The 14,617-nt window shown below is 52.8% G+C and overlaps 1 protein-coding gene across 4 annotated transcripts in view; it reads left to right on the plus strand.

The window, feature by feature from the left end:
* LOC115273083 (specifically androgen-regulated gene protein-like) overlaps positions 1 to 14,617 on the plus strand; it is a 33,950-nt gene that overhangs the window by 12,413 nt on the left and 6,920 nt on the right. For 2 of the 4 annotated variants that reach the window (XM_029915974.1, XM_029915977.1), the window contains one exon: positions 7,800 to 8,154. The gene's annotated coding sequence lies outside the window, so the exon portion shown is untranslated. Of the gene's footprint in view, positions 1 to 5,103; positions 5,296 to 7,799; positions 8,155 to 14,617 lie in introns of those variants that run through there. The other 2 variants (XR_003900653.1, XM_029915975.1) reach the window with 2 other exon arrangements.

Here is a 14,617-nt window from a genome sequence, read left to right on the forward strand (position 1 = left end):
CTTAACGTGCAGTTTAGGGACCAGAAGACCGGAGCTTGGCACTAGGGTCCCACATCCCACCCCAGACCTCCCAAGCCAGATCCTGCATTTTACCAGGGTCCCAGCGTGTTACACTTGGGAAGCACAAGGCATGACACGTGAAGTGTGTAGACCCTGCCTGGCTCCTGTTAAATATCCGCCATGGTGGTCGTGGTCGTCGTGTCTTCCCACAAGACTGCCTGTCTTCTCATCCTCCGCCACCTGGTCCGTCCTGATCAGGACAGCTCTGTGGCGCGTACATACTTGGTGCCCAGGGCGTCATAGGGCCTCAGTAACTGAGGGCTGAATTCAGCCATTTCTCCGGTTCTCGCGAAGAAGCCAGACTGGGGCCGGGTGGCCTCACTCCTATCTGAGCCTTTTTGGACTCGTGACTGCCATTAATGCAAGACGGCAGGGACAAAGCCTGGAGTGGCGAATGCACCTCCCTCCGGGGAGGTGGGAGGTGAACTTAACAGAAAGAACAGACCCCCAAACTCGTCCTGCCTGGCAAAACCCATCACTTCCCTGATAGTGACAGCAGAGCCCCCTCCTCGGTCAGCCCTGGCAGCCTTTAGCGCTGATGAGAAAGTCAGGTTGTGAGATTCTTCCTGGAGATAAATATCCAGATCCATCATTCCCAGGCTTGGTCCCCATGCTCCTCTTGACCCAGAGCTTCCCTCCAGGCACCTCTGCTCCCCAGCGACAAACTACCAGCTCATCAGATAGAGGAGGGCTCTGTTCGGGGGGAGCCTTTAGAATGACAGGTTCCTGCTCTGGCCTCTGCCGGGGCCATAAACCTGGGTTCAGCAGAGGAATGAATTTGCCCTCAAGCCTGGAGCTTTATCAGCTGAGGGGATTAGCAAAGGCAGAGTCCTGACCTGAAAGAAAACCCCAGACACCCTGCACACTCCCTTTGGGACCCTCCAGAGTCAAATATTTTCAGAACCAACTCCAGTTAAGTAAATAGTGGCCTGCACGTGAGGGCCCCCAGGGTTCCTCAGAGGACCTGACATTCTCCACTTGGTGACTGTCATTTCCTTACAAACATAACACTGACGGCGAGCTTTGCATTCCCAGAATGACTCCTCCAGCTGAGGAATCTGCGAGGCTCCTTGAGTTCAGGGCTGGTGCTTTATTTTGTGCTTTTGTGACAAACACGCCGAAACGCATCCCGTACCCTTTGACAAGAGCCCCCTGCCCCCCTCCCCGACCATGCGTGTCTTTCCGTGCCACCAACTTCTAGTAAACTCTGCAAGTATGCACAGCCTAAATTGAACCCTGATGCTAGCGCACTAATGGGGCGCCCTCTTCAAAGCAAACCCCCACAACCCAACCGTTTACATGTTGCTGGAAACAATGGACTTAAGTGCACAATTTATTTGGGTTGGCTGGTTTCGTGCTGGCTGGAATCTGCTTTGGGGAAAAAAACCAACCCTGCATGTGTTTAGATTTATAATTTATACCGAAAGCACAAATACCTCGTAACAGGGCGAAAACGAGGCGCAGTAACGAGCAGGAGGCGCACACATGTTGGCTTTACTCTTTCGTGCACGTACTGAGTGTGTAAATGGCTTTTTTCGTTAAGCTTCTGCCTCCCTCTGCCTCCCCACACCCCCGACACAGCCCGTCCGTGGCAGAAGGTGTGGACCGGTGGACCTGTGTGCAGGCGCCCCGATCCGGAGCTCTCCCACCGCCCCGCGGGCCGCACTGACCGCCTCACTCCGTCCTCACCACGGCCCCGGCCTGGGCGTCAGGGAGGAGGAAACTGGGGCACAGGAAGGTGAAGCCCCTTCCCGAGGTCCCGCAGCAAGGGGACGGAGCCGGGACTCACACTCGAGTCTCACCCCGGAATCAGGCTTCTCACCCTGTGGGCACTTTTGTAGCAAGAGCTGCAGAACCACGAGCCAGAATGCTCCACTGCCTCAACTTTTTATTGCAGTTGAGTTGGAAGAGAGGGCAGACGGCAAGAAAATAAAACATACCCGGACTTAACCGAAGCCAAGGCAAGGCCCTGCGCCCCTAATGAAAGCACACAACATCTGGAAAAGAACACGTCCCTCAGCCTCATCTCCTCTACCTTCTGGACCTCCACCTCCAGGGCCAGGGAAGGAGAGGCCAAGGCCGAAGGGGACACCCAGGTCCCAGAGGACCTCCCTCGATAAGAAAGCCAACGCCCCCCTCCGGGTCCCAGAGCTAGGAACAAGAAGAGAGTTCTCCAGGGAGGTGGCCGCAGTGGGTCATGACAGTCAGGGCCCCTGGTGAGCGTGCCCCCCTGGGCACACTGCCCTTTGCAGGGTGCTGGTGCCCCTCCGCCTAGAAGCCCGTGTCTCCACCCTCCCGAATCTGGGTGGTACCAGGACTTGCTTTGACAGAACGAGGTGGAGGCGACGGTCCTTCACAACAAGGCCTCCACCCTGTGCTTTCTGCCTTTGCTTTCACTTGCTTGGAATTTCGGGACGACAACGAGCCAAGAGGCCTGGGCTAGCCTCCTGGACGGCAGACGGCCACGCGGAAGGGACCCACAGGACCTCGGCTGGCAGACCGCTGCTGGGCGTGTGGGTGAGGCCGCCTCAGACCCTCCGGCCCCGTCGAGGGGTCAGATGACCGAAGCCCCACGAGGAGCCCAGCAAGGCCAGCGGCACACATGTCCAGACCGCCGCCCCCCGGCACAGGGGGAAACCACCACCTCGTTGCTTTACGCTACTGAGTTTCAAGGTAGTTTGTGACGCAGCAGCTAGACCGGAAATCATTGTCAATGCAGGTAAACGGGGCTCCCTGCTGAAACCACAGCCGTAAAGTGTTTGCCCGCACGGCCATGTCTCCGCACAGCAGCCTCTGGAAGATTTGTGGAAGCGTGTGTCATAGTGTGTCCTTAGCTCATTTACGAGGACACTGGTAGCCCAGTGGTAGTTTCGCTTCTGTCTGCTTAGTAGATATTCGGTCATTGTTTTCCATACGCAAAAGGAGCCATCGTTGGCCCTGGTGACACAGTTAAGTTTGGCACAGCAGAAGGTCCGGCACGACAGAGCAAGTGGACAAGGACGCCATTAGACAGGAATTCGTTCAGGAAATGTCTGAGTACCAGGGGCTACATTTGGGGCTGGGAACACACAGATGAGAAGGCCACAAACCCAGACCCTGGGGGGTCCCTGTCTAGTGGGGGGCGTGGACCTTAACAGAAAGAAAATGTGAAGTACGGTGCCAACGGTGTCCAGTGCCGGGAGGCAGCATGGGGTGCCTGGAAAGAGAGGTCACCCGGGGAGAGGGGGCCCGGGAGGTGTGCTGCATGAGCAAGGTAATCCTGGAGCCCAACTCTTTACATACAAACACAGAGTGCGTTGTGTTTTATTATTTTTTAAGTTTATTTATTTATTTTTAAAGAGAGAGTGAGCACAAGCAGGGAAGAGGAGAGAGAGGATCCCAAGCAGGCTCTGTGCCGTCAGCCCAGAGCCCGACATGGGGCTTGAACCTGGGAACCATGAGATCATGACTTGAACCAAAGTCAAGAGCCGGATGTTCAACTGACTGAGCCACCCAGGTGCCCCAAACAAACAGTGGTTTTTACGCAGTTTTTATGGGTACGGAACTTACCTGGAATGTCTTCACTATGTAAATTGAGACGGCTGAACTTGACTTTGCTTGGGAATTCGTCGGTCACGATTTTGCAGGAAGAGCTGTGGCAACAGTTCAAACTCAGCATGCTGGCGGCACGTGGGCAACAGGCGCCCCGCACCTAGATCCACCTGTACCTGCAGCTGTCACCATCACACAGTACCTACCTATGAGCTCAGGTGCCCGGAGACTTCACCAGGATGCCTAGCCTTACAGCACAGATGGTTTTATTAGACCTTCCTCTCTCCTCACTCGCCTTTATGTCACAGCCTGAGAATTCCCCTTGTGCAGCGAGGTAGGTCATATCACTGAGAAATTATATCTCAGGTTGACAAACAGGCACAGGCATCTTCAAGACCCTCCTTCTGCCAGGGGACACGGAGGCAGGCCAGCCTGAGAACTAACAGAAGGTGTGGGGTTCGCGCCCAGAGAGCAGGATGGTGTGACACGAGATGAGGCCAGAGGAGGAGGTGGGGAATCAGGATCCCCAGTCCAGTGCTGGCGGGGATGCGAAACAGTTGCCATGGACGACAGTCTGACAGTTCCACAGAGGTTAAACTTAGTGTATCAGCTGAACCAACACTCCCCCTGCCAAGGTGCACCCCCAGGAAGAGGAACACACACGTTCACACAGATGCGTGAACGCAAATGAGCACAGCCGTGTGATTGTCAGAGCCAAAACAGAGAAGTGAGCAGGCTGTCGTCCATTGGCTGGTGACGGGTGAGCACCTGCCGCTGTCCACACGGTGAAATATTACTCAGCCATGAAAAAGGAGCAGAGTCTGACACAGGACAGCGTGGATGAATCCTGAAAATATGATGCTGAGTGAAAGACTCTAGACACAAAAGGCCACATGCTACTTGATTCCATTTATATGCAATGTCCAGAACAGGAACAGTTTGTGGAGACAGAAAGCAGACTCTCGGTTGCCTGGATTTGGCACAGGTGCGGGGGAGATGCAGAGTGACTGGTAAGAGGCGTGGGTTTCTTTCCGGGGTGATAACATTCTGGAATTAATTCTGGTGAGAGCTGCATGACTGTGTGTATATTAAAAACCACTAAATTGTACATACTTTTTTTAAGATTTTATTTTTAGGTAGGGGCTCCTGGATGGCTCAGTTGGTTGAGCATCTGACTTTGGCTCGGGCCATGATCTCATAGTTTGTGGGTTCGAGCCCTGTGCTGACAGCTCAGAGCCTGGAGCCTGCTTCGGATTCTATGTGTCCTTCTCTCTCGGCCCCTCCCCTGCTTGCACTCTGTCTCACTCTGTCTCTCAAAAATAAATAAATGTGAAAAAAATTTTTAATTAAAAAAAAGATTTTATTTTTAAATAATCTCTACACCCAATGTGGGGGTCAAACTCACACCCCCCAGATCAAGGATCGCATGCTCTACCAACTGAGCCAGCCAGGCGCCCCCTAAACTGTATTCATTAGAAAGGTGAATTTTATTGCATTTGGATTATATTTCAGGCAAACAAAAAGATGAAGCTGAAGAGACAGATGTGGCCCCACCGTTCAGGGCGTCGTGGCCCACACGCTGAGGAGTTTCTGGCTTCAGCCTCAGACTGACAGGAGCCGTGGGAGGTTTGGGGCTCCAGTGTGGCAACATGGGTTTGCATTTTTTTAATGTTTTTTATTTATTTTTGAGAGAGAGAGACAGCGTGAGCAGGGGAGGGTCAGAGAGAGAGGGAGACACAGAATCTGAAGCAGGCTCCAGGCTCTGAGCTAGCTGTCAGCACAGAGCCCGATGCGGGGCTCGAACCCATGAACCGTGAGATCATGACCTGAGCCAAAGCCGGACGCTCAACTGACTGAGCCGCCCAGGCGCCGCTTTTTTTTTAATGTTTTTTAAGGGTTTGCATTTTAGAAAGCTGTCTGTGAAGAGTGACCTGGAGATGGGTGCGGTGCATGGTCTCGAAGGGCAAGGGAGAACAAGTGTGCAGAGCAGTGCCCGGCCTCGGGCTGGAGCAGGCTGGCGGAGACAGGCACTCTGGGAGAAACGGCTTTTAAAGGTGGCATCTTGGAAGATGTTCTGGAAGAGGCAGCATCTGAACAGAGTGTTGTAGGGTTGATTTGGGGCCATACAGAGATTCAAGGAGTCCGCTGGGAAGAAGGGAGCCAATGAGCAAAGGTTTAATGTGGTTCCATTTGGCTAAGTAGGAAGGGAGACAAAAATTATTAGGGTCCTCTCGAAAAGCAGAAGCAACAGGAAATATAAGGATCTCTATACGAAGAGACTTATTATAGGAATTGACTCATGAGATGACGGGGGCCCAGAAGTCCCACAGTCTGCCCTCTGTGAGCTGGAGAACCAGGAAAGCCAGGGGTGTGATTCAGGATAAGTCCAAAGGCCTGAGAATTGAGGGGGGTGCCAAGAGTCTGAGGCCTGAGAACCCGGGGAGCCGGTGTCTGAGGACAGGAGAAGGCGGGAGCCCCAGGCAGAGAGCACATGTCCCCTTCCTTTGCCTCACTGTTCAGATGGAGCGGTGCCCACCTGCCCCGGCGGGGGCAAGCTCCTTCGCTCAGCCTGAGTCACGTGCCCCTCTCTCCCAGACACGCTCAGAGATAATGTCTTACCAGCGCTCCGGGCGTCCCTCATCCCGTCAGGCAGACACAAAACTCTATTATCGCGAGTCTGCTCCGTGTCACCCTGACAGCCCAGGGCATCTCCTTAAACCATACTTAATTTCCTAATAAAGACAGTGACTGAGTCCTAATTCTACCTAACATGATAACAGCTACCCGGGGCGCAGTAGAGCCTTGTCTCCCAACTTGCCTCCTCCCAGGAGACTGAGGTTCAGAGAGTTGACTTAACCCCTCAAATCCCACAGCTACGAGGGGGCTTTTCATCTCAGGTCTGTTTGGGGGGAAAAAACGTCGCCTAAGGGGGGTTCAAGCCAACGTGTAGCATGCGGACTTTATTTTACAGGCAATAAAGTCATTCTTTCTCTTCTGGAGCCATAAAACTTGGTCGCCTTTGTGCGTCTGTTTTGTATTACAGATTCCAGTCCCTAAAATCTTCTGATAACAAGTCTCCTTAAGGGGGAGGTTCTGGTCGTCCTTTGGAAAATGGAACCCGCCGCAGCCCGGGAGGTGCCCGGGGACCCCAGGCACCTGCTTGCAGGGGGTGCGGCGTGTGTGTTTAAGCCTCAGAGAAACCATAGCCCGTGACCACTATCAATGGACCAACTCGTGTTCTTAAACTCCCCAACCTTGCTCTAAACAGTAGGTGCCAAAAACAGATACGTATTTGTTGAAGTTCCGTTTTTGGATTCCAGGTGTTGAGATCCAGTCTTGTCTTTTATGTAATGCAGCTTTTCACAAGGTACTTGAATCTTCCCCTTATGGTTTAACAGCCACGGGAAAAGTCTCGCAATATTTTCAAAGGGAAAGCTGTGGGGCGGGAGGGAGGTGACAGAGATAGAAGACACGGTTATCAAAACCTAAGAACCGGTGCGGGCCAACCTGGTCGGAGGCAGCCAGGACGTCTGAAGGGAAGGAAAATCAATGTGCTTTCCATCTGAACGTTTACACACCCCGGGAACACCCAAAGGGGGCCCGTCTGTGGGGCAGGAGTGACCCTAGGACTCGGGGGTGGGGGGCTGCAGTGGACAAGGGGGGGAACAGCAGCACAGTTGCCTTCCGAAGTTAGTCTGCGCTTTTCAGGAAAGTTCGGTGTCTCCCGATGCGCCTCAGGGCACAAACGGCCACTGGTCCTCTTTAAAAAGACAGGTTTAGGGGCGCCTGGGGGGCTCAGTCGGTTGAGCGTCTGGCTTCGGCTCAGGTCATGAGTTCACAGTTCGTGGGTTCGAGCCCCGCATCGGGCTCTGTGCTGACAGCTCAGAGCCTGGAGCTGCTTCAGATTCTGTGTCTCCCTCTCTCTCTGCCCCTCCCCTGTTCACTCTCTGTCTCTCAAAAATAAATGTAAAAAAAAATTTTTTTAATAAAAATAAAAAGGCAGGTTTGGGGTTCCTGGCTGGCTCCTTCAGGAGAGTGTACACATTGGGTGTAGAGATTCCTTAAATCTTAAAAATAAAAACAGGTTTAAGGGCCTCCTCCTGAACCTGGTGAAACAGAATGTCCAGGAGAGACGGTTAATTGAGCGATTATGGGCAAGTTACTTAACTCACACAGACATCGGTTTCTTCATCTTAAAATGGTGACAGGAAGGGCAGCCAGCGGGCGTTGTGTGAAGATCTAATCGGCGGTCTGGGGATGAGCTGAGCAGCGTGCGGGCACCTGACCTGCTTGCCTCCTGCTTCCCGGTCCAGGTAAGGCTCAAATCTGCACCACCGCCCGCTCTTCCCTCCGTCTCAGAGGTGGCAGTGGTCTCTGCAGAGTTGGTCTGCACCTCGGTCAGACCTTCACTGTGTCACACGTCTTTTGTGTTTTGGTGACACCGCGCCCCGTGACGTTGTGGTGGCTCGCCCATCACCCCCCCCCACCCCCGGGGTGAGTACGTTGTCGGCTCTGAGAACTACATTTGGCCCTTCAGTAACACGCCTGGGTCCGCTTGTTCCAATAAATACAGCACAGAGCTGCAAGTGCATTTCTCTTCCTTGGGATTTTCTTTCTCTTTTTAATAATGTTTATTTGTTTATTTTGAGAGAGAGAGAGAGAGAGAGAGAGAGAGAGAGAGAGAGAATCCCACGCAGACTCCGCACTATCAGCGCAGCGCCGGACATGGGGCTCAATCCCACGAACCATGAGATCATGACCTGAGCCAAAATTGAGACTGGGATGCTTACCCAACTGATCCACCCAGGCGCCCCTCTTCTTTATGATTTTATTTGTTTGTTTGTTTATTTTTGATACAGAGAGAGACAGAGCATGAGAGGGGGAGGGGCAGAGAGAGAGGGAGACACAGAATCCAAAGCAGGCTCCAGGCTCTGAGCTGTCAGCGTGGCTCAAACCCACGAACGTGAGCTCATGCCCTGAGCCGAAGTCGGAGGCTTAACGGACTGAGCCGTCCAGGTGCCCCATTCTTTATGATTTTCTTAATCACATTCTCTTTTCTCCAGCTGACTTCATCATTACAACACAGTATATGATACGTGTAACACGCAGAGATAGGTATTCACGAATGTTTATGTTGTTGGTAAGGCTTTCCAGCTGACAGTAGGTTATTAGTAGTTAAGTTTTTGAGAGACAAAAGCTATACAAGGATTTCCAACTGCACAAGGCCAGTGCCCCCAGCTGCCACATTGTTCAAGGGTCAGCTGTACCTAGAGTTTGATTGATCACCCTCATTTACTCATGAGCACTGACTCTGGGCCAGAACTGTTCCAGATTCTGGAAATAAAGTAGGGAAAGCAAAGTGTGCGCCTACATGGAGCTCACGCTGTCTGGCACAGGGGAGGCAAGTAATAAACAAAGCCGGTAGATCTGTCCAGAATCTATCTGATCCTTTCTTGCTGGAAGCAGAGCTGGAAGAAGGGGGGAGTGGCAGAGGGAACCTCGGAGGCCCTGAACGCGGGACAGGGCGGGGGTAGATAAGGTTAGGGAAAGGAGGGAAGACAGAGGCTCTCAGAGGCTTTCCAGAGTTTTCATTGAATCTAAGTGAGATAAGAAGCGTTCAGAGGGCTTCAACTGGCCGAGGGACATGATCTTAGGTTTTACTGGGAGCTTCCTGGCTTGGCGTTCAGAATAGACTACAGAGGGGCAAGCGAAGAAACAGAGAGACCAGGGAAGAGGCTACTGCAATAGTCCAGGCAAGAGATGGTGGTGACTTGGGCCAGGGGAGAAGACAGGAAAGTGGTGAGAAGCAGTCGGATTTGGAGGGATTTTGGGGTCAGGCCAGTAGGATGGGCTGTGGGCGTGAGAGAGGCAGAGGGGTCAAGGATGATTCCAGCACTCGTCACCCGGGAGCTACAATTGCACAGATGGACAAGGCTTGATGAGAAGGTGTGTGGGAAGATCAGGAGTTCAGTCTGGACGGCATGAAGTTCTAGATGCCTAGTAGATAGAGATAATGAAGGGGCCAAGCAGGCAAGTAAATACATATATGGGGTCAAGGGACAGATCAGGGGATAGCAGCACGAAGGCCATCAGCGCGTGGGTGGTGTTGAACGCCGTGACTAACCTGGGGAAGGAGTCTGGAGGAGAAGTCCAAGGACGGAGCCCTGGGGGTCTCAGCATTTAGAAATAGGGGCCAGTCTGCAGACGCGGAATCCGAACCTTACACCGTGGGACCCTGGGTCCTGCATTCCACGCGTCCCGACCTCCTTCCCCAGCCACGGCACAACGAGAGGAAGGACAGAGAGCTGAGGGCCAGAGAGGGCCGCAGACCACAACAGGCAGAAAGTCTTGGTCACCGCTTAGTTCTTCCAAGAGGGACGAGTCCAGAAATTCACATTATGGGTCCAACCACATCATCCACATTCATTCACTCAACAAGCATTTCCTGAGAGTCTCCGGATGTGCCAGAACCGGTTGCCCACCAGTAAAAGTAGACACAATCCCTGGCTTCGGGGAGCCTGTTTTCTAGCAAACGGACCCTTGTCCTCACGGCCACCTCTTACGAGTCTTCCTTCTCTTGGAATCCTTGCCTTTGGTGCTTTTGCACATTTATTTTCTCAATTTTTGTGTCTCTTAAGAGGTGAGAAGAGATCATTTCCGACTTTTATTTGTAAGCACTACTCCGCTGACAGAGTATGGGTGGGTAGAGAATTGTTGCCATCTCTTTCTTAATGTTGGTTTCTCAGTGACCCGGGCCCCTCGTTAACTAGCCAGACGACCACGGCAGGGTTCTGCTACGGTGGAAATGAGACAAAATAGGTGTGAGGGTGAAAACCGTTAAACACCGCGCAACCACACGGTGCTGGGGCCCAAGGGGCCCGGGAACGCGGCAAGCGGCCGGGCCCTGCGCGTCCTCATTACTTCCGGGCCGACCGGGCAGGCCCACGCTCCCACGCTGACTCGCTTTTTCAGGGAAACTTCACAATCATTCCTCCCCTTTTTAGAAATTGAGACAGATGCCATGGGCGTTTTTGACATTTCACAGGAGCCTCTTCGTGCACCCCTGGGCTGGACGAGGGCCCCTGTTTGGGAAAAGAGTGAAGACCCACAGGGCTTCAGATCTGTGCCACCATTTCCTGGCTGTGAGGCCAGAAGCAGATCCCTACCCTCAGCAGGCTCTCGTTTTCCTGGCCCACAAACGGGGAGACTCTAACGGCACCTGTCCACCTCCTCAGAAGGAAGTGCCATCAGGCCTATGGAGGCCTTGGTTTCACAGTCAACGCTCCCTAAGTGGCCGCCATGACTGTGGGAACGGAAGGCAGAGGGGCGGTGGGCGAGCCCTGGTGCAGTGTGAAGGGGGGTCTGCGGCCCAGGGCTCCAGAGGAGCAGGTCCGATCACTCCGGCCCTGCAGCCCTCAGCCTGGACCGTCCCAGACCTGCCTGGGTGCGGTGCTTAGTGCTGGCGCACGGTCCTGCGGGCCTGCCCTGGGCGCGCTGCTGCTCCCTTACACTACTACTAACACTACCAGTTACACTACTGGTTACACTACTAGCTGCTCATCCTCCTGAACGAGGAGGTGGGAGTGATGGGGAGACAGAGCCCCGGATGGCCAGAGAGGTAGTGAGCTGTGAGCGGAAACGGAGCGCGCCAAAGATAGAAGAAGGAAGACAGATGATAATACTTAGGAGACGGAGAATTCCGAGAGAAAGGAGAGCGAAGGGAGTGTCCGAGGAATTTGGGGATGTGGCCACTTCTCGTCCTTAAATCACCTCTGCAGGGCAGCTCACCAGCGTTCAGTACAAATGACTCTGAGCTCAATTAAATCTCAACTGTGGGAACAAATTAGCACCCGAGCGTCCCACGAACGCTCCTCCGGGCGGAAGAAACACACACCTCCAGCTCAGACTGCCCTCTGATGGGCGTCTCAGCTGCACATCCTGGTCCGTGAGCTCCACGGGAGAAGGAGATCAGACTCCCCTGCCTTTCCCATACAGTTACCGCCTTACTTTCACCGTCACTCCGCGAGAGACTCCTGTTTCCAAGGTGGGGAAACCGAGGCACAGAGAGGCTGAGCACCATGCCCCCAACCCCAGGCGGAGCCGAGCTAGGCTTGGAGGCCAAGTTCTGGGCTTCACTCCCTGGACTGAGCTGTCCCTGGCGGTGACAAGAATGACTTGGTCAGATGAGACCAGATGTTCCTCCCAAAGGGGCTGCCAAGGCACCCAAGGCACAGTCCCTTTCTTAAGAGACTTAGGACACCATCTTAAGGACCGAGGTTCGACTCTGACACCAAGATGCTTATTCAAAGCCTCTGCTCCTGGTTCTGGGCAGGGCACCAGACCAGGCAAGGGAAAAACACGATAGCACTGTTAGTGGTTGATAAAAACCTGGGGGCCTCACTGGACAGAGAGTCAGGAAGCCATGTTCTTGGCTGTGTCTTGAACTCACATGTCATTTCCAGCAAGTTCTTCCCCCGTTCCACCTGCTGATCAGCAAAAGGAAGGAGTTAAGTTCAACAGCGCACTTTCCACCTTTAAAACCTGATGATGACTGGCACCATCCCTCAGGAAGACAACTTTGGCAATATGTACGCATTTAAACGTATTTCTGGAACGTGTCTAAGAAGTGCACACAGATTTCTTGGAACGTGTCTAAGAAGTGCACACAGAAGTGCACAAGACAGTCGCCTAGGATGTTGACTGAAACACCGAGTACTGATGATTTAAGTATCCACCATCACAAGATAAGTTACTGCATACCTATGCCTTAAAGCAGCGCAGCCTGGAAAAAAGGAAGAAGGAACGGAAGTAATAAAGTGGACATATCCCCGTGATATATTCATGAGCGAAACAAGAAAGACGTGTCTGAGAAAATATGGTACGTGCACATTGCTGCCTGTATTACAAAAGATCTAGAAGGAGGACAGGGGGAAACTTATTTTTCACCGACAGAATATTTAATTTATAATAAAAATTATTTTAAAATATTTTCATCTCTGTGGACTCATCTAAGCAGTTCAAGTTCTTGAACTACCAGAGTAACCGATGGTGATGATTTGCCGTGTTGCTTGGATGCAGGAGGCCTCGTGCTTGGTGCGTCCGCTGCGCCCGCCAGCCTGAGGGGTGGGCTGTTTGGTGAGGGGGAGGGGGAGGGTTTCCAGACTGATTTTCAAGGCTATTTCTGCTAGACACAGGAGTGCATCCTTTGGATTCCTACAAACCTATTTATGTTCCTATCTGTGAGGACACATCGTGGACTGGATTGTACTCACGGGCTCAAGCACAACGCTCCTCAAAACGTGGCCTCCTCTAAACCTTAACTAAAAAACTGGGGCTTGCATTTATAGGTCTTTGTTCATTCCTTTTCTGGCAATTCCTTTTCATTATATTTTACAAAAGTATGTGCAGTGATTGGAAAATTCTTTAAAGCCCGGTCCTTCTGGGGCGCCTGGGTGGCTCAGTCAGTTAAGCATCCGAGTCTTGATTTTGGTTCAGGTCACGAGCTCACGGTTCGTGAGTTCAAGCCCCGAGGAGCCTGCTCGGGATTCTCTCTCTCTGCCCCTCTCCCCTCCTCAAAATAAAGAAAGAAACATGAAAAACAAGTTTTTTAAGCTGGTCCTTTGGCTATATCTCTGAGAGCACCGGGCTGCTGGAGAGGAGAGAGCTGTCCACATGCTGTCACGGGCACTCCGGGTTTGGCACCTGAACGAGCAAACCGCTAACTGAATGAGTGTGTGAATGAGCAAGAGTGAGGCACAGGGAAGAAAACACCCAGAATCGCGGTTTCTCAGTTAGGACCATGCAGAGGGTGAGGGCTCAGGACTTTGAGGTCATGGCCAGACTCGATAGGAGCATCACTAAATGCTCACTCTCTTGACTTTAATTTTTTTAATGTTTATTTATTTTTGAGAGAGAATGAGAGAGAGAGAGAGAGAGCAGGGGAAGGGCAGAGAAAAAGGAGACACAGAATCTAAAGCAGGCTCCAGGCTCTGAGCTTTCAGCACAGAGCCCGATGCGGGGCTCAAACTCATGCACTGTGAGATCATGACCAGAGCTGAAGTTGGACACTCAACCGACTGAGCCACCCAGGCACCCCTCACTCTCCTGACTTTAAAGATGGAGCTGGAAGACCTTTTCCTCCAAGTCACAGAAATGACCCACCAGGGAAAAGTCAGGGGACGGCCACGCACAAATAAAAGGAACACTCACTGCTCGTGATTATAAAGTCAGACGAAGTCAGCAGCCCAAGATGCACCTTCTCACCAGCCTGAACAAGCGACAGGACACACAAGCCACATGCACAAAGCCCTTACTTTAAGCACTGCTGTTTAAGAGGAAACTTCTAGAGCATTTACCTCAAGGTGAAGAAACTGAGTGGGCAGGGCTCCACCCTGGGCACAGGCGTCCCCGTGAGGGTGAGCACTTTGGCCTGAGGTCTTTGCCTCAGAACATGGGCAAAATCTCCCTGGTCCAGAGGCTGCTGGGCACACCTTGGCTCCTTTTGAAACTTCCCACAGGCACTCTCCAGAAACAAACGGATCTTTATCCTCCTCTCTTGAGAGACCTGAAACTAGAAAAATGACATCTGCTCTTCCTAAGTGTCCCTGTAAAGTCATGCTCTAGAAAGCAGAGTCAAAATGGCCCCCAGTCCTACTCCCTTCCTCTGGGTGCACATCTTTAGAGAGACCATCACCCTCCACAGCTCGCCTCGGTCTCCCCGTGAGCAGATGGAATGATCACAGGAGCCGAGTTAGTGCGAGGAGTAAATATGAGGATGTGTGAGCACACACATGGCGTGAGCTTCACTGCACACTAGCTCGGGGCTCTCTCACTGATCACAGACCAAAGCGCAATATTCAGCGCTTGCCACGGGCCAGGAACAGTGTTACGTGACACATTTGTGAGCTGGTGGAATTCTGGGTACAACCCCTGAGGTGGCTACTCAGGACCCCCTCGTAGAGACGGGGGCTCGGGACTCGGAGAGGTGCGGTCCCCTGTCCCAGCTCCGCTCCGCCAGCCCAGAGGC

Source organism: Suricata suricatta, chromosome 12, assembly GCF_006229205.1.
Source record: "Suricata suricatta isolate VVHF042 chromosome 12, meerkat_22Aug2017_6uvM2_HiC, whole genome shotgun sequence".
NCBI lineage: Eukaryota > Metazoa > Chordata > Mammalia > Carnivora > Herpestidae > Suricata > Suricata suricatta.